The 19985-nt window shown below is 41.0% G+C and overlaps 2 long non-coding RNA genes across 2 annotated transcripts in view; both read left to right on the top strand.

Annotated features, from left to right (window-relative positions):
- The window catches only part of LOC126913446 (uncharacterized), a 34315-nt gene extending 32188 nt beyond the window's left edge, over positions 1–2127 (top strand). The window contains exons 4-5 of the long non-coding RNA XR_007708751.1: positions 295–378; positions 1748–2127. This is a non-coding gene — a long non-coding RNA (uncharacterized LOC126913446). The remainder of the gene's footprint in view (positions 1–294; positions 379–1747) is intronic.
- Positions 2128–4284: 2157 nt separating this feature from the next.
- Positions 4285–19505, top strand: LOC126913447 (uncharacterized). Its single transcript, XR_007708752.1, has 3 exons — positions 4285–4609; positions 14534–14577; positions 14865–19505. It is a non-coding gene; the product is annotated as an uncharacterized LOC126913447 (long non-coding RNA).
- Positions 19506–19985: the final 480 nt, after the last annotated feature.

The raw sequence follows: 19985 nt of genomic DNA, 5'->3' as shown, positions 1-19985 counted from the left end.
ACTGTAAGGAAGAAAATGGTCTACAAATTGGGAAAAGCATTCTGCTTTGACAGAATAAAAATAAAACCTGGAATAGGAAAGGAAAGGCATGAAAGAGTTAGTGACAAAATATCATGTACAGCTGGGGAGATGATGGTTTTATTGGTATTGCAGGGGGGAGGGAGAAGCTGAGAGGCAGTGAAAACACAATTTGGCCTAAAATTGAATTTCTCTGATAAGGAATTTCAGAAGCGGCTGCCTCATTCACTGTGCGGCCAAATAATCATATGCGCTTTAATAATCTTTATTTTACAGGAGTACGTTGCCAGGGTAACAGAGTGTAAGCAGGAGAACAGCACCTTGCAGATCACAAAGGCAAATCTGCAGAAAGAAATTTCAGTGAGTTTCTCTCTCCCTTTTTTGCAATGTAATGACGACTTATTTTTCATGCGCTGATTTAATAATCTTATTGAAAGATCCTTTCCCTGTTTCTCTTATTCTTGTCTGTCTGAGCGTGGACAATGGCAAAAACCTGGAATTGTCAAGCCCACTGGGCTAAGAAAACTAACAGATGTAATATGTTTAGCATTTTTATGTAATTACTTTTTATTGCTATTTTACCCCTACTTCTATTCCTCCCTGGTTAGCTGTGGCTTCCTTTCCATTCTAGCCCAATCAGGTGATAGTGAGGGTCTGGGGGAGAGTTAGTAATTGACTGCATTAATCGGAAATTATTAGTTGAACGTATTTTCAAGGGTGGGGGTTGGTTGCAGAAATAGACCTTTTAGGAAGGGATGAATTGAATTATGGTCAATGCAATAATGAAGCCTCTAGGCTGTAAGCTGTGGAGAGGACAGTCATCTTCACAAAGGTTTTAGTGTTATTTATGATGGCCTCTGTTCTTTGGGTGAAAAACATTGTGTGGCCCTACAGACAGCCACTGGATGTGTGTGTCTCCATTAGTTGGTCTGAAAAATAAGCTGATTTGGTACAATTAAAAATGAAAACTTTTGAGGATCTCCAATATCAGTAAGACAGAGAGAAGGAACGTTGCTACTAAACCTTTGGACGGGTGCAGTTTCTGACGAGTCTGTGGCTTGTAAACATTTTGCCTCTTGTTCTCTTTCCCATGGGCCAGAGCTCAGGAAGTAAGCGTGGGAAAAGCAATAGTTGTAGGCTGCAGGACAGGAGGTGGGGGGAAGGTTTTGTGAAATTAAATACAAAATCCACTTTGTCTCACTGCGCCTGATAAATACCAAGAAATTAAGAACAAAGGCTGTCACTTAAGCCCAGCTAGTCTGTTGTGTTGCAACTTGGCCAGGTCTCATACAGGCACCAGTAAGTAGTAGAGCATCTGAATATGTGTCTCTGGCATACTGAAATGGCAAGGCTAAGGAAAAACAAGCAGACACTGTATTTTGCAACCTTATCCAAGAATACCATGCTTTTTGTGGTTTGAGTTGAGGCTTACCCATGTTACTGAAATGAAACCTTTCTTTAAGTTGAAGTGAGTAGCTTAAAAGCTGGTACAAAGTTTTATGTATTAATCTCATGAAATAATATATATATAAAAGCCAAGTAACATATTTACTACAGGATTACTTCCTGCTAAATATTACTGTTTGTCTCTTAGTTAGCATCCACCAAGTTACTCTGAATGTGGGATGTTCCTTTTAAACTAGATTTTCATAGACCAGTAAGAACTGGTCTGAGGTGCATTGCAGAAATTGGTGTGAGCTGGTTTAAGAAAGGTGTGGTTCTTTTACAGAGCACAACAGTAAGAAAACACTTCGAGCTGAAGCTGACCATGCAAGAGAACAGCTGCATGCAAGACAGGACAACAGCGTTCTTAGCAAATTGGGCATGAGTCCTATAACTTCATATATTTTCTTATATCTCCAGGTTCAGATTGCTTTCAGTCCTATGGAAGCATTCATAATAAGATGCTTGGACTCTTGTTAACACTAATGTCTGTTTAAGCATATGAACAAACAAGTTTTAAAATGTAGAAAGTCAGAAGGATTATTATCTGTTCTTTGTGGAAATTGATGGGGAAGCCCAAGGCAAGATGGCAGAATCTGCACTTGTAGGTGGGACAGTAGTTATTCACTGTCTCAACATAAAAGGGTTTATCTTTGCACTGATTTATTTTATTTTGCTTTCTTTAGAAATGGTAAGATAAAATTTTGGTAAGAAATTGAAGCCCAGCTTCAGTTCCCTTCGAAACCCATGCTATTTCTAGCACTAAATCTGGGTAATTTACTTTCCCCTTCCTGCTAGTTTGTATCCTGCTGCCTTTTGAAATGGAAACTCTTCTGACCCTATAACCCCTGTGTTACTCTGAATAAAACTCTTTTTAATTGTGTTTTGAAGGAGCATGCAGAGAGCTCCCACACTACTAATCAGCTTTGCTGGTTTGGATATGTATCTCCAAGATTCATGTTGGCAGAATAACTTGATATAATTGCAGGACTGCATCACAGATTTAATGCTTAAGAAATTTAAAGGTACAGGTCCTCATTTCTATCTGTCTATTGTTACACCGTGAGAGTAGCTCCTGTGTACTCTTGTCTACCAGGTGTATTGCAGGAGGACCTGAGCAAGCATGCATGCTCTTTAAGGTGATTGGAAGCCACACAGTGGTATTATTGGAGTGTTCAGCCTGTACTAATATACTCTTCTGCTTGACAGAGCTTATCTGGGCATAGCATTAGCACGGTGACACAGTGTTTAGATGAGATCTTTCATACCTTTTTTCTTGCAATGTATGATGTGGAAATGCAGGTGATCCTTATTGACTGGTATCTTTTTCACTGATTTAAAAACAAATGAATGTTCTAGATAGAATCTAAATTTTGTACTGGTCAGAAGTGAGTCTGGCTCGTTTGAGTGAGTGTTTTTAGAGTAGTCCTGTCTTTTAGCTGTTTGGGAGCTTAATATAGAGTTTTATATTAGGAAGACAGCAGTGAATCAATTTACATTTATGCATCACAGGAGCTATCACTTCAGCAGATACTTATACACTTTAGACCTGTTCCTTACATTGTTTGCCTTCTCATGTTACTCAGAAAGCATAAACGTTGCTTTAGTTTCTTTACATTTAGTATAAATGCATTTAATATTGAGACTTGTCCCAGCTGGAACCTGCAGGCAGTCAGTACACAGAGTTGCTTTCAATTTGCAGACATTTTTTCGTAGCTCTGATAATGTGCCTCTGTTTGGCCTTCAGCATTCCAAAAGTAGGAATGCCACTTAACCTGAGTCCTGGCTCCCTGTTACTGTTTGATCAGTAACAGTAATGCAGTAACTGCCTCAGACAAATGACTATACTAAGAACACTCCCAATTGCCCTGTAATAAAACCACTATCCTCCCTGAAAGCGAAGATGAGGATAGAAAGGGCAAGTATGATTGGAAGGTCAACAAGTTTGAGCACTGACAGAATGAAAGAAACAAATTATAACACCGAGGACATGTTGCTGAAAATGCCCTCCGTCTAATTCTTGGCTTAACTAGAGCCAAGGTGTGCTAGCTTAAGTCTCTCAGCTGTCCTTGTTCCACAGAAGAGGATACAGAATCTTAGCATCCTCTCAGCCTCTGGGTGGTTGATTATTTGTGTTTTAAATTTCAGTCCTTGAGACCATGCACAGAAATGGTAGAAGCTAATGAGTATCACAGAGCATGCCACTCTGTGTGAAAGTTAAACTCAGTCCTCTGTGCCACCAATGTTTTCGATGACATTTGGTCTCAGACTCTGCTTGCTGGCCTAGAACGCCTGGTATAGATCCCATTGTGTGCTGATTTATCAAGTTTTTGAGGGTATGTGGCTAATGATAGACTTGCTTCAGAATTTCTTTTCATAAGGTACAAGGAAATACTTTGTCAGCACTCACTTAAATGAGGTAAGAAAATAAAAGCATGTTACAACTTATGTGTTCTTTAATCTTTTCTGTTTCTCCCAAAGGGGACATTGGCAGAGTTGGCTGCAGTGTCTTGTCCCGCTGATACCATAAGCGGGAGCAAAAGAAGGCAACTTGTGGGAATTCTATTTTATTTGTTTTGGCTAAACCCTTTACTCCCTGTGGTAAAATAAGTATAAGAGCAAACTTTGGGGAGCCTTCACCATCCTACATTTTTGCTGACCCTAAGCTTTTTTAAGTCATGAATTATTTTGAAAAGGCTGCTTGCCTTTTGGCTTTGAAAGCATTAAGATTCTGATATATTTAGCTGTGTTTTATCTTCTATTGTAAACCTTGAAATCTATGTGCCTACACAACAGTCTTGCATTTCCTGTATGTTTCCAGGACCTGAAATTTGAGAAAACACTTTTGGGCAGCTTTGAAGAAGCCTTATGCAGTGACAAGTGTGCACCTGAGGAGCAGAGGGAGGGAGTTTCTTTTGGGAAGTGGGGGATGGAGAAGAGGCATCATGCAAAGAAGATTTAAAAGAACCGATGTGCTGTCTTGGCTTGCCTCTCCTCTGTGTTGCCAGAGCCTGTGCCTGCCTGCTTCAGGCCTCAGGAGCTGGTGCTGCTGCCTTGCGCATCCTGCACGAGTGCCATGGCTGTCAGTGAGCTGGCTATCCTGAACAAGCTTCTTGCAGTCTGCTTTAATGCCAGCCACATCATTTCTGTAAGTCATTCAGTGTTCATTGGAGTAATGGCTTGAACTTCACTGTTTTATGTTCCAGATACTACTTTGACCCTTGGGCTATAACACCAGCTCAGTGATTATTCAGTTTCTTTTATGATGTGTCTTAGTGCCAACAGAAAAGAGTGCAAGACATCCCTGTGCAGTCTGATGTTGATCATCTGGGATGTATGAACATGGCAGTAGAGGGCTTGGACATAGATCACTTGCTATTCCGTGGTAGCTGTGACTGATTATAATGAATGATTTGTTGCAGTACCAATTAATGCCATAAACTTTTTTTTGGTTCATACAGGTAGCTCATTTAAAAGCTTGTTTCATTACTGCAAAATATGCATGAAATACTCTAGTACATATCATTTCTTAATGTGAAGTGTCTGAACAAAGTAGTTTAAAACAAAATGTACTGACTCTAGTTTGGGAAGTTTCATAGGGGAGATAATTCCTACAGAGAAAATGTTTTAGTGATCAACGTTTACTCCAGCAGGAACTGCAAAAATCTGTGCAAAAGTGGGTCAGGTAGAGTTTAGACCCAGTTGTACAACAGCCCTCTTCAAGCTGAAAGGTGACTATGTCCATGCTTTTGTTTAGACATGCAGAGATAGATTTGCTTAGCCTCTCTGTAGATGAATATCCAAGTTCTGCTGATTATAACATGGAAATGAGATTCCCTTTTTATTGTCATATTCTTACCACAAAAGTGCTAACCCAGGGTATGATTTCCTAACCATCAGAACTGTTGAAACCATGTTTCTGTGGCATTGTTTTTCTGAATCATTTTACTCCTGGGTATCCTGTAGGCCTTGCTGTCCATTTCAAGAACTCCTCCTTATGTGAGGTGTTTACAAGTAACTGCCAATCTGTATTCCTGCAGTGGCAGAGATCGGAGTGTGCAGAATACTTCTTGGCTCAATTGTCCTTGGTGGACAATTTCCCTGCACAGGAAGTTGATCTCCGGTCAGGGTGGAAGCAACCATTTTGTGAAGTCATCGTGCGTGGTCTATTCAAGAGCAGCAGAATTACTCTGATAATTCAGGTTACTGAGTTCAGGATGCTTTTCTCTCAGTTGCAACTGAAGGAAAGATGGTGGCTGTGGGGGAACTTTGACTGTGTGGTATTAAAACCTTGCGGATCAGTTGGAGAGTAATGTGTCGCATACTTCCAGTTTTGATGCACTAGTCAGGAAGAATGCAAAAGATAAAGATCAGTGGCGTTAGTGTGAATCACTAACGTGGTTAGGTGAATCAATAAACCTACAGGATGTTTCAGACTCTAGAGCAGTAAGAAACAGTATGGCTATACATGAGAGGCATTGGAAGGATATATATTCAAAGCTGTCTTCCAGAGAGACCAATACCTGGGGATTGTTCATATGTCTGAATGGTGACATGGAACTGAAAAGTAATGAAATGGTAACAGAAAGCCTCAATCTGAATAGGCAATACCACAGAAAAAATAGACAAAGAATTACTTCATGTGAAGGGAGATGTCTGTCTTTGCTGTTTACTGTATAGGATGTCTGAAGTTAAAAAAACAAAATAAAATAAAATAAAGAAAAAAAAAAAAGAAAGCTCTTCACCTAAAACATTTCGTTCTTTCCCTCTGTTCTGTGCCTAAATTAACTCTTACTAATGTTCTAACTTTAAACAGATGTCTCTTGTGAAAGAAAGTTGTGATTTGATTTTGCAGTTGCCGGACTCATGTTCTGACATTTCTTCCTGTGAAGATACCAGAGATCCAATTGTGGCTTCTTAAATTGGGTGGTGGCCAATACTCAGGTTCTAAACCAGTAACCACTGTATTCCTTGAAAGTTATCAGCACTTTAAAGGAGGGAAAAATCATGCTATGATTTTCTTTTACTTTGTAAGAGGTGACTAGTTCTCAGGAGCATTTCCATATTCCAACCCCTGGTAGTACAGCTGATGCTTAGGGTAACAGATAACAGTTAAAAGGAGAGGATCTGGAATTTTATGACCATTATCAAAAGTGTTAAGAGAAGATAATTTCAAAGTAAACAAAAGCAACTCCTGCATTCATCTGGGATTCGGAATAGCATTGATGCAGCCGCAAAAAGGCTAAAAGTTGTTGGGAGTGTTGCCTGTGATATGGTTGATGATGTGTAGCAGCTGAACTGGTAATGCCTTATAAGGAATTTTATCTCTGGAGCTCTTTAGTGAAAACCCAAACTTACCAAAACAAAAATCTCCAAGTTCTTTTAAGCAGAGTCCTAGTTAAACTACATAGTTTGTGAATTGGGGTGATTTTACTAACTGGATATTAGATAGTGGGTTGATTGAGTTCGCATCTCATAGCTGGATAAGTGAAAGCTTAATTCACCATGCCATTATTACATCACCTTCTGTTTCAGAAGTCACTTACCTTTGTTCACATTAAACTCAAATTCCTTTCTTAATGTAAAATGCTTCAAATAGTCTGGGATCTGGATGCTTCTTTCAGGGCTGACACAGGTGAAGAAACATGGGCTTTGATACTCTCAAGGTGAGCAGAGCTGTGCTTGGTCTAAGATCAGTAACTGTGACACATGCTCATTGAACTCTGCACCTTTTGTAATGTGAGCAGACTGGGGGGAAGACTGAAAATGTTACCTGATAATTTCTGTTCTGATACAGATTTCTGTTTACTAAAACCCCAGGATTTGTATCATTCGTATCATCTCATAAAGCAGGAAGTTCTTTGAGAGTCTGCCTATCAAAATTTCTCACAGTGTCTGTGCTTCTTGCGTACTTTAAACTGGAATCATAAGCAATAGATTCCATTCAGGTTGCAGGCATGTTTGCAACCCTTTCATCCTCTCTCCAGAGCAGAGGGGTTCTATATCTCTCTCATACTGTTTTACTTTGGCTCCTCTACAGTAGAAAGTTGTAAGTAGTCATATTTTTTCTTTTCTGGGGTTCAGTAAACGGGCTTATTTACATGTAGTGTTGAAAACTGGCTTTATGCTTCAGAACCAAAGCACCAATTGAATTATGATCTCCAAGTCTCCACGTCTGAAAAACAGTCTGTTGCACTATTTCTGTACAGCTGCAAAATCACTCTTGCTCTGCTGAGTAGGTAAAGAAGTCGCTTTGGACAAGAGGAGGGCTGAAAAGCTTGAATTCCCAGTCTCTGCATGCAGTCAGCACCTATCAGACCTAGCTTCAAAGAGTGTCTGGAGAAGCTCAGCAAAGTACTCTAACACCTCTTCTGGCACTAGCCACAGTAGTCATTTCTTGAATATACCAAACAAAGCATCAAGAAAAACACCCAAAGCTGTATGCATGGTTTCTTCACCCTGATGTTGCTTATGGTCCCACATCACCCCATTCTATGAGAGGATGCCTTTAGTGACCCTGTCCTGTCTTCAAAACCACCAGTACCTTATCTGTACCTTCCTCAAGCCAAAGCACCTTGGGCATATTTTTTGAACTCACTTTTGCCATTATTATGACATCTTTTTTGTCAGCTTTACAAGGCTGAAATAAATTTTGGTCCTCCAAATAGGTGGTTCCTTTTAGTTGGGGCATCATCTAAAGGAAACACAATACTTTCATTTACTTAAAACGATCAGGTGTAATCAGATGACTAACCAGCATCTGCACATGCGCCTTCACTAGAAGCTTCCCTAGGAAATACCATTGGATTATACTGACCTGAGCTATGAAAACTCCAGTTTATTGGTTCCAGTGGGTGTAACTGGGACATTCAGACTCCACTGTCTGCATGGCCAGTGGTTACCAAAACACAAGCCATCTTTGCCTCATCCTGAAGCCTCTCTCTTAAAAATTTGCGTATGCTCCTACAGACACTGTTAGACATAATTCTCTGACCAGTAGGCTTATACATGATGATGCCTGTAGGATGAATGGGATGAAATAATAAATGTCAAAGAACAGTCGTTTCAGGAATATCACCTGTCTTCATTGGTCCTCGTCACAAGGGAATTAGTTTTAAGAAAAATCTGCTGTAGAGGATGAGTTTGTTCTTAAGTTTTCACTTCATTTGTCGAATTAATTTTCTGCAAATTGGAAGAGATAATAAGGTTTTGTTTGTTTGTTTCTTTAAGTCTTTTTGGTCCATCTTATCCTTGCTACTTAGCTCTTGCAGCTGAGGAAATCCACAGTAATTTTCCTTAACGCTTTTCATACCAGCTTCCATTGTTGACTATTTTGTTTATTGGATTTCCTACTTAAAATCTGTTTCTTTATTGGTTCCTCTTTAATTTCCTCTTCTTTTGCAGAGCTGCATGAAGGTAACCACAGTCCTAAAGCTATTCTATCCTAAGTTCTGGTATTTTATATATATAAAACTTCAGGGCTGATGGCAATGATACCTGGGATTATTTATGGGTTTTCATAAAAAAGAAAGAGGAAAATACAGAACTGCATGACTTCTCTCTTCCTTCCCCTTTTCCCAACCCCCTCCCCACAGAGGAGTTTAATTTTAAATGATAAATGTGGAAATTAGAGACCGTCGAGAAAATCCAATTTGGTGAGGAGTTTTAAAAATCCCATAATAAACGCAGAGTGAAATGTATGATTTAATGCGGGGCGCCAATGGCTGCTATTATGTGCTATTAGCAAATCGGGGTTGAGAGTGAATCTTTATCACTTGGTGAGTGCGGGCTAGGCCTGCCTTTGCTTCTGCTATTGATTTGTAGCCGCTTGTCATAATGACATCGGGAAGCAATGAATGGAAGATGTGCTTTTGATAGGATTGAAGGGGTGCAAAGGGGGGAGAAAAAATTCAGCAAGTTTTCTATCTCTTCTGCCTGATTAGATTTTTTTCTTCTTTTAAGAGCTTTCACATTCCAATAAAAATGCTAAATCAGCTCTGAAGCAGAATTGTTAGGGAGTAAATAGCTAGTCACATTTAAAGAAGGAAAAGATCTGACTTTACAGCTCTGACTTTACAGCAGTGGATGAATCTAAAGAACATTTCTGGCTCCACAAAAATGATAGTGGTGGGTGGTGTGAGGGTGGTTGAGAGCTGGGTAAGAGCATCTGCGCTGATGGCACTGCAGACAGCCAGACCCAGATAAGGTGGTGTGTGCACCTGATGTGCCTCAACAGAATACATGGAAATTAAATCGCTGATGTGTCTTTATTTAAGAAAAGGAGAATATGATTCTTGATCTCTGAACCAAAGGTACCTGAAATGAAAAACCCAGACTTTGCCTTAGAGTAGCAAATAATAAGTCTCCTTTGCATGTGGGAAAGGAAGATCTTTGTCACTTTAATTATAGACATTTCTCAACAGAAATCTAAAACAAGTGTTGATCAAAGGGAGTATAATTGCTGCACTAGTTGGTGAACGCAGCTTGCCTGTACTGAAGGACATTCTGGAACACAGGTTCTTAGGAAACGAGAATAGGCTTGCTATCCAGCCATGGGTCTGGTGCACATGGTGAATAAGACAAAATCCATGTGTACTCTGGAGTGTGTCTGTGTATGGGTCTACTCATGATGGCCCCCATGAATTTGCATTTCTTATCAGAAGATCCTTGCCATTTTAATTTCCTGCCTCTCCATCATTCTGCCCTCCCTGGGAAACGGAGGAGGGGTTGTGTGCTTCCTGAGGAGCAGAACTCCAGTTTGAGTTCCTTCTTTATGAAAGTCCATACAGATTTTCTCTCATTACTGCTATTATTATTATTATTATTATTACTCCAGTCTGCTGTGATGAAGAGCTGTAGGCTGATTAAGGGTTGTGACTCTGATAGCCAGTTCCTCCCTTTTGCCCTAACTAGCCTTAACTATTCTTACTTACAGAAACCTTCACGGGACAGCTGAATGATCCTGGTTTACAGGGCTCACTGGCAGAGTATGAAATGGCAGATTAGAAATCAATGCAGAGAGTCCAAGTGCCTACTTCATCATTCAGGAGAAAGAAGTACAGTATTTCTGGTCTGAGCCTTGTACTCATTAAAATCAAATCCTTTAAAAAAGCTTTTAAAATAAAACAGTGATCAGTAGGAATGGGGAAAATTTTATGCAGAGGGAATTTTCCAAAGGAGGACAAGTTGAAGGCAGTGTGCAGATGAAGTATGTTGTTTACCATACTGCCCATTGACTTTATGGAGCTCTGTGTGTGTGTGCCATGCTCGTGTTCAGTGAAAGTTTGTTTGTAACCTAATGGACCCATAACATGGCAACCCAGGGAAGCTGAAAATACTCAGGAAAGGGATCAGAAAGACAGACCTGCTAGTGGGAGATGGCTGGCGGTGCTTGCTGAGGGCAGCCTCCGCCACGAGGCTGGCGACCTTGGGGAGGGCAGCCTGACAGGAGCGACGAGGCCTTGTGCGAGAGCGCGGGGCAGGCGGGCGGGCTGGGGTGTGCGAGGCACAAGGCACGGTGGCAGCAGGAGGCCCAGCAGCGCCCTCCGGCCGGCAGCGTGAAGCGGGCCTGGCCCAGGGGCAGGAACCGGCCTGACACAGCCTGGGACAGAGACGGGTGCAGCCGGACTGGGCCCCATCCCGCGCTCACAAGCTGGCTGTCGGCGGACAGAGGAGCTGGCCTGTGGAGCCAGCCCGGAGCCTGCGCCGCCTCCCAGCACGGATCTGGGTGCCCGGCGGCCGATGGCACGCTGCGCGGTCTGCCCTAGCAGCAGCCCTGCTGGGCAGCACTGCCTGGGCAAGTTGGCCACGGGACCACTGCTAAACAAGGTCTGGAGCCCTTGGACTGTGCAAATCCCCTCAGCTACCTCCAGCACCCACGGGGACCTAAATATTGTTCCTCAAGGCAAGATGTGAAATGGAGAGAAGCATAAATAGCAGCAAGGGGAAGAAGAGAGAGATGTGTATGAAGAGGGCTTGTGTTCATTCTCCTTTAAAAGCAGTGTGTTGTTAGGGGTGTTGCACATTTTCTCACACTGGAAGTGTGCTTCGGTTTAGCTGTGTAGTGTGCAGAGTTTGAGAACAAGACTTTTTCATTAAGCAACTAACTATCCCCTTTACTGGGTTTCTGTCATTGTTTCCAGTGCGATGGAGCTGAAGTATCTGGTCCCAGCCTGCAACTTGAACCAGGGTTTCTGCATTTGTAATTGCAGGAGGTTTGGAGGATGTCCTGGTTTGGCTGAGAGCGCTAATTTTCTTCATAATATGGTAGATCATATGGTGTTATGTTCTGGATTTGTAATGAAAATAGTGCTGATAATATACTGATGTTTTAGGTGTTGCAGAGCAGTGCTTACACAGAAACGCGGACTTTTCAGCTTCTTATGCTGCCCTGCCAGTGAAGAGGCTGGGGGTGCACAAGAAGCTGGGAGGGACAGAACCAGGACAGCTGATCCCAGCTGGCCAAAGGGATATCCGATACCATATGGTGTTATGCTGAACAATAAAAATGGGGAGGGTTAGCCAGGGGAACTGATGCTGTTCAGAGACTGGCTGGGCATTGATGAGCTGGTGGTACGTAGTTGTGTTCTGCACCACTTTTTTTCTTTCCCTTCCCTATTAAACTGTCTTTATCTCAACCTACAGGTTTTCTAACTTTTGCCCTTCTGAATCTTGTCCCCCCACCCAGCTTGGGTGGGGAGGGGAGTCAGGAAGCAGCTGTGTGGTGCTCAGTTGCTTACCGGGGTTAAACCACCCACCACCACAGATGCTCTGCTCTCTCTACATTTCCAGATACTTTGAGGAAGTTGGAAGGAGGCACAGAGCATTTACCCAGACCTTCTATGTTTTCTACAGCAGAAATAAAAATAAGGGAATTCCACCAAGAACCAACCTATTTAGAAGTGATTACAGCATACTACGTGTGCAAACTGCTGCAGACTTAGATTTTCACTTCACACAAAGCATACTGTGTACTTTTTCTTTCTTTCTTGTTTGGAGTTCGAGATGAAGCCATACCTGTTACTGAATGCAAGCTTGTTGGAATGCATTTTAGGAGAAAATAAACAGCGTTTTAAATATACAATTCTGAATTTGGAATTGAGATTTGATACTCTTGTAGAAAGTGCATTTTTTTGGCCTGTAACTGGATTTTACTGAGTTGAGACCATGAACTAATTTTGGCGGGAAGGAATGTGTTATTCCGCAATGGAGCGGAGGATGAAACTATTCACTACTGGTTTGGTTTTCTTTGTGTGTTTCTCTTTTTGCTTGTTTGTTTGTTTTATGTTCCTGAAGTCTGGGCATATTACAGTAAGTACTGGCTGAAGAATTAATAGGCAGAGCACAGAGGATGCAGCTGAAAATGCATGCTGAATTAGGTTAGTGCATAGACTTTTCATCCACCTTCACATTGTTGTGTATAATGGAAAACATGCTAAAATATACTAAGGTTGCAGTTAATTTTGCAGTCCAAATATATGTTCCTATATATGAAGAAATTCCCATTCATTCAGAACCTAATTATGGGTTTACTGATCCCATCTAGGACCAGTCTTGTTCCCATTATAGTTTCTGGCAAAACTCTCATTGACATTCGAGGTGCAGGAGTAGGACTGTGCTGCTCTCCTTGCCTGTTCTGTTACCCTGGCTTACAGCTGTCTCATTGCAGACAGAATTGGCACTCAGATGTGGAACATGGGTTTGTTCCTCGCCAGCCATACAGCACAAGCAGGGAATAAGGCTGAGGACTTGAGGAAATAATTGAGATTTATGTGAAGGGATAGTAATGTATGCACACAGCTTGTCTTCATCATTCTGAGCTTTGAGTATTTATCTTCCCTGCTTTAATATTAATCCTGTTGGTATTTCTGTGGTTGGCTGTTTTTATTAGTGGACCTTAAGAAAAGAAATTGCTTTCTCTGTTCTACCCTGAACTAGAAGAGAATAGGCACCAGGAGAGAGAATGTACATGCAAGTGTGCAGCAGTGGAGAATGAAGAGACCATGCAGTAGAGTTGTATGGAACTGTATGTTTTTAAAATCGTCAGTGTTTTAAATGTAATATAGCACCTCAGCCAATCTTTTACAGCATTCCAGGTTCCTATAGACACTTTGTGCTGTACTCAGTAGACAAGTTCTTTATGTCCAGTTGGGATATTCAATGCAATTTGCTTCCATTTAGAGCATGAAAGGAACAGGCCTGTTTCAAAGCACCCTTCTCCTCATCTACACATACTCAAATTGCAGTGTATCCTTCTGTCCTAGCTGAATCCTAATATATTGTACATAAGTGTTTTATCTACCTGCTAATTTTCAAGATATGTCTACCTACTCTAATCTTAAAGCTATTATGAAAAAGGAATAGAAGTTGCAAAGAACATACATGTATTTTATACAATTAAGAACTGAAACCAACCAAAAAAATTAGATGTATATAATTTGTCAACTAAAGATGCTAACTGTAGACATGGGAGACATACTGGGTAGTAATGAGAATTTTGCCTGTTACAATACTAATAGAGGAGCCAGTTTTATGCACTTGTAGGCTTACCTTTTTGAGTTATAGCTTCAAAACACAGTTCTGTATTATGTTGCTTTGGCACTAAAAATAAACAAGTTAGATAAGAATTTAGGAAGGGTAATCTTTTGAACAGCTCAGCCATATCAGTCACTTTTAAAAGCAGGAACAACATAAGAAATGCCCTGCACGTTCCATCTATTCCAGTATTCGATCTCCAGCAGTGGCAGGCAAGATGCTGTGTAGGGCAAGTCCACAAACCCCACTGCTATGAGCAGTAGGCTCCCTCTAGGGTGCACAAGCATTGGTTTTGGGATAGTTGAAAGTGTATCTCTGTTGTTTCCTTACACTTGCTGAGTTCCTGACGGTATCTACTGACTAGTCATTTATTCTTCATTCTGAGATGATTTAGTGTTATTTTGCTTATTTATAACTCTTTCCACCTTTTCTTTGATTTTCTAAACATAGTGAATAATATACCGTCAAGAATTTCCATTAAGTGGCTGACAAATGCTCCAATTTTACTCAAGTTCTTTGTTCTTCCTTAAACCCTCAGGTGATAGATCCAGGTCATAAAGAAAGCATGCGACAGAGTTCCAAGTAAGAGCCAAGTCTTTTGACCTCTAGTAGATGTACAAGACTGTGTGTCTTCAAAGGCAATGTACTGCTTGCTTAGTTACTTGATACTGGAGGAAAATACCTTTTTGCAAGTTGTTAAAACCAGGCCAGACATAACTGTACTGCAGTCTGATGTCTGCTTTCTCCATTCTCAGATATGAACCTGTGCTCAACTTCACAAGCTGCTATCCTACTGGAGATAGGAAAGTACTTGCTACAGAAATTCAATGCAAACTCTTGATGTGTCTCATGTTGCTTTTTTGCTACAGACAAAATAGAGGGGATTACCACCTGACCTGCCTTTGTTCAAGAGCATCTGTTGACTATGAATCACAAAGGGTCGGACTCTTTAGGAATCCATCTCACCTCTCAAGAGCAAGTCCTTTCAGCATGCTTGTACAAACAGAATGGATTATTTCTTAGGCATGAATGAAACTGTAGGAGCCCTTTGCTAGATGGGAAGTGTTATTTTGGACCAGTCTTCCATGGTGTTTGATAATAATATAACAACCTGATCCTCTGCATTTATTTATGAAAGTAAATGGAGGCTAGGAATCAACATTGGAAAGCTTTTGGTGCTAATGCAATATTACTTCTAGAATGGTTGCTTGTGTGATACTTCTAAAAAGATGAATCAGCAAAAGTACAAAAGGCAGCATGCCAAACTGTTTTCTGTCTTGTTCTATTGGCTCTTACGTGCAAATTTTATAATAGCAGTAGAGGAGGCTGATATGACAACATCTTTCAAATATGAAGAAGCTTCTGCCAAGGGGAAAGGAATAATCTGTTTTCTATGTTTAAGAATTAATGATTTAAATAGCAGGTAGGTTAGATTAGCTGCTCTGAACCTGTAGTCTGTAGACCCCTGGGGTTCTTTTGAAGGCTCTCTGGTCCATCTGTCTTTAAGTGTTAGCAGACATGCTTTTTCCAGTTAAGAGTAATCGCTCATGTTGTGATTTTTTTATATGTAGATTTTTATTGGCATCTTCAGGAACAAAGCTGAAGGTATACTGACAAGTTCCTGAGTAACCTGATCTGATCAGACCTGCTTTGAGGAGAGGGTTAAAATAGGTGACCTCTGGAGGTCCTTTCCACCCTAGATTATTCTTTTGTATTATGTATTTTCAGAGAGCTCAGAGACATCTTTTTGCAAGGTTGCAGGGAGAGGCCAACTTTAGGCCTTTGTATGTTTTGCCCCAAGAGTACTGAGATTATGGCATGACTCTCAACATGGCATGACTCTCAACAGTCTGAGGCAAGTTGCACTAACTTCTAATGACTATCACTGTAAGCTGAGACATATTAATTGTGCTAACCCTTTTCTTTGTTCTGTGACAAGGGCAGAGTAGCACAAGCCTAGTTTGACCTTATATATTGGACTACATGTAAAATAAACCAAGGCTTGAGACAAAAAACACTAGTAAAAACCTGGGCATCTTTAAGTTGAAAGAATTATTTGGACTAAGAAAAGGCATTTGGGCAGCTGGATTATTTCTATAATAAGCAAAGATATAATTACAATTTCAAAGAATATTTTAAAATGTATATGTTGCAGGGAGAACTGGCAATTGTTTTCTAGGAATTTCTTCTCTGGCAGCTAGGTGAGGAGGAAGAAGAGTTATCACAGCCACCCGTAGTCCTTGACTAGAATCCTGCATTTACTATTGCATTACCGTTCCCTGTTCTCTGTAGCCAAAAGGAAGAGGAAGTTACTGTTAGTACATGGGGGCAGCTAAAGCTTTAAATATTTTCTCTCACCTTATCTTTGCTTTACCCCTCATATTCCTTGGCTTTGTATTTCATGAGTCTGGCATAACCCTAGACATAGAAACCTCTAAAACTTCAGTGGCTAAGTGAAACAATGGCATATCAAACCATAGTATAAGTTTGGTAAGACTTTTTCAGAGACTGAAGATGTAGATTATCTGAGCTACCTGTTTTTCCTCTTTTATCTGCTTTTCTTTGGTTTAAAAGGGAGGAGGGGATAGTGGGCTTTAACAGCAGCTCCTAAAATTCTCTCTTCTTTCTAGCAAGTACAGGTGATATATCTTTGATAGCTCCTAAATGCACATTGATCATTTTCAGTTTGGAAGGTTTCATATAATAGCACTGTGTTTGTTACCGAAGACAAGTTCAGATATGTTTATTGAGTTACTGTCTGTTAGAAGAGGGTATTAGATGTTCTCCATGATGATAGGCGTCCAGAGCCCTCTCCCACAGCACATGGACCGCGCTACTCCCCGGAACCAGCTAGGGTTCAGTTTTCAAACATGACTAGCTGAAGCTCTGCTGGAGTTTCTCAAAGTCCCCAGCAAAGATGAGAATTTACTTAGTCAGGATCTTTTCAACAAGATGCAGAAAAATACTTCCGTGGGTAGTTATAAGGTAGTCTGTCCACTGCCAAATGTTCTTTCTAATTTTCTTGTTTAAAAATAAACAAACAAACAAAAAACTGTCTTATATCATAAACCACAAGTGCCTTTGCAGTAATTCCATCCAAGATCTAATCAGGTGTTGTGGACAGTATTGTCTTGTAGTTGTGAATTGTTCAAGTTAGTTGATTTCTGTCCTCATTTTGTAAACACTTAAATATTCACAGTCTTTGCTATAGAGCCCTTCTTCAGAACCTAAGGGTGCAGTTTCTGGAGCTATTTAAACATAGATAACCTTCCATGCTAAGCGGAAAAATTCCATACCTCTCATCTTCCCTTCCTAGCCTTTAACTTTTGATCCTTCAGCTCCCTTGTGCTGGTATTGGTGCTCCTTCAGCTGCAGCATGAGATTGATCAGAGAGGTAGCCTGGGTGAGAACTGATGCGGGTTAATGTCACGGGAGATGGCAGGAACACGCAGAAGGAGGAAGGCAGGATGTCCCCCTCCTCCTCCTTGGTAGTTTTCCAGACATAACAGATTAAACCCATGGTGAAACGCCAGCCTGACTTTGGATGAAGGGTGCAGCATGTTCAAGATTCACTGCTTTGGGATGGAGGAACTGCAAGATAGACTCTAAACTATTTTCAGTGATCAAGGATTGTGGTGTTAAAGCTAACAGGTGAGATGACAGCCATACATCACTTTAGCAAACAGAGCACTTGCTTCCATGTGCTCTGCTGGGAGTCAGTGGTTCTGTGGGACACATGCCAGGTGCTTCAGGAGCATCCTCTAGCCATATATCTCACAGGGCAGGCAGAAGGAATGTGCTAAGCAATAGCCTCACTCGCAGGCTTCCAGATGACAAACATTGCTTAAACGAGTCCATTAAAGTAAAATAAACCCTTCTCAATGTACATGGGGAACATATATAACACAATATATGAAGCACATCTATATTTGATATATTTAAAACCTGAATCTATGAGAATGGTGTAGTATATACTTTGAATAAGATACATTCAGAGCTGCCGAATGGGAAGCAGGGTGTTTTGAGAAAATTTGTGATCTTCTGAAATATGTTCATATTCTGAGAGAGGTATGTAAGATATAGGACAACAAAGTACGTATTTTCATGGAGATGTGATCCAGCTGGTCTGCTGAGGCTTTGGAGAATGCACTTTATGCCTCTTGAGACTAACTAGATAGCCTTTCTAAACATGAAGACATTTGAGAAAGTTTTACATTTTGGAGGCCATCTGTCCTCTAACCCTCTCCCAGGGCAGTTTTCTCCTGCAACTCCACAGCCTTTGGAAGTAATGTAGCTACAGCAGACAAGTGGAAGTAAGGAGCTTTATGTTCAGCAGAGCTAGTTTTTCAAGCAACATAAAATCCACCAAAACACCTGGGTGGAAGGAGGAAAGTCAGGAATGGAGAAGAAAATCTGTGAGTGCTGGATGGTGCTTTGTCTGGGTCCTGGAAACGGGAAATAAAGACAACTGAAGGAGAGAGAGAAAAAAATAAAATATAAAGAGGGAGTACGGAACAGAAAAGTGTGTCAAAGCCTGGGTCAGTGAGTTATGTCATGAAGTGATGTGTCTTGTTGGCCCAGTGGGGTTGAACTAGAAGGACATAAGCATAGTATTGAAATCTTCAACGAAAGAGATGAGAACAGGTCAAGAATAGACCTTTGTATCCTGCTAGCAGCTTGTGAAAGGGAGGCAAGATCCTTGCTACATGTCACCGTAAGTCAAGTATGTTGCAGCATGATTGTTCCATGATTTTAGGTTTGTGGGTAAGGAGGGTGATGAAGTAATAGAAGGTAAAATCACCCCCCTTTTGGGGGGCAAAAAATGTCATGGTGGGCTGGTGAGAGATGAGAGTACGGTAGCACGTGGAGAGAGATGAGAGCCAGACTGCAGAGAGAAGGGAGAATGTAGTACGGCGAAAAGAACGCTGAAGTTCAAATGATCTTGTCCTGGTTTGGGCATCATGCTTTAGGATTCTTGCAGTGCTGTTCCATCAGGCTGGTGATAGTGCCCTCTGGAAGGTACCACACTTACCTATAGGGAGCCCTGATGATAATAGGCTCTGTGCTCTCTAGTGAGGGACCATTCAAACAAGTCATCTGGAACCAATGGGGTTTGTGCTTTTCTGTATACTTCCTTTGTCAGCCTAAAAGTCTGTTGAGATACAAACTACATTGTAATAATTTCCATGTAAGACAGCAAAGGTTGTTATTTAAAATAAAATTTGGTCTGATATACCTTCCCTGGCAAATAAGCTTGAATAATTAAAGGATTTTAACAATAAAAAAGTACCTGTTTCAATTATGTTTCAGAGGGTTAAAATCTACCACCTTGTCTAAGTGCAGAAAGAACAGGTGGCAAAATGAGGTTTCTCTCCACAACTTAAATGAAATCAGTCCTCACCAACCCCAGTTAGTTCTTTGCCTGCTTGTTCCTGTGTTAATTTAATATGGATCTTCATAGGGGCTTAATTTGAGAGCAAGGAGGCAGCAGCTATGTTCTGTCTCCTATCTCTGTACAGATCCTCCCCTCATCGTCTCAGCAGACAACACTTTGGCTTGCTGCCTTGGAAGGATGATATTTACTACAGTGACTGTCAGAGGAGTGGGATTTGTGATGACTGGGATTTTTCAAGTGGGTCTCAGTCCTGCTGGCTCGCAGACAGAGTGAACTGTAAAGGGTCATGAATGCTGTGACTACTCAGGAGCTTCAGCCATCTTACCACACTTGAAGTTGTGGGAACAACTATAGTAATCAGCTTTGACATGACCAAAGGTGTCAGCGCATCCTATATTAGAAATAATTTCTAGGCCTTGAGCTGGCTTCAAAAAAATAAAAAATAAGCTGGAGAGACTTTAATTACATCTCCACTAGTGATAAAACAGCACTGTCCCCCAAAATTAATGTGACTGATGTCTATATTCTATTGAAAAATGAGATCTGTCCTTTCCACATAGAAAACAATGCACACTTTTATTGTCAATCAGAATTT

Source organism: Cygnus atratus, chromosome 12 (genome assembly GCF_013377495.2).
Source record: "Cygnus atratus isolate AKBS03 ecotype Queensland, Australia chromosome 12, CAtr_DNAZoo_HiC_assembly, whole genome shotgun sequence".
NCBI lineage: Eukaryota > Metazoa > Chordata > Aves > Anseriformes > Anatidae > Cygnus > Cygnus atratus.
Note: the sequence above shows the minus strand (reverse complement) of the source record. Positions and strands in the feature narration are given on the sequence as shown.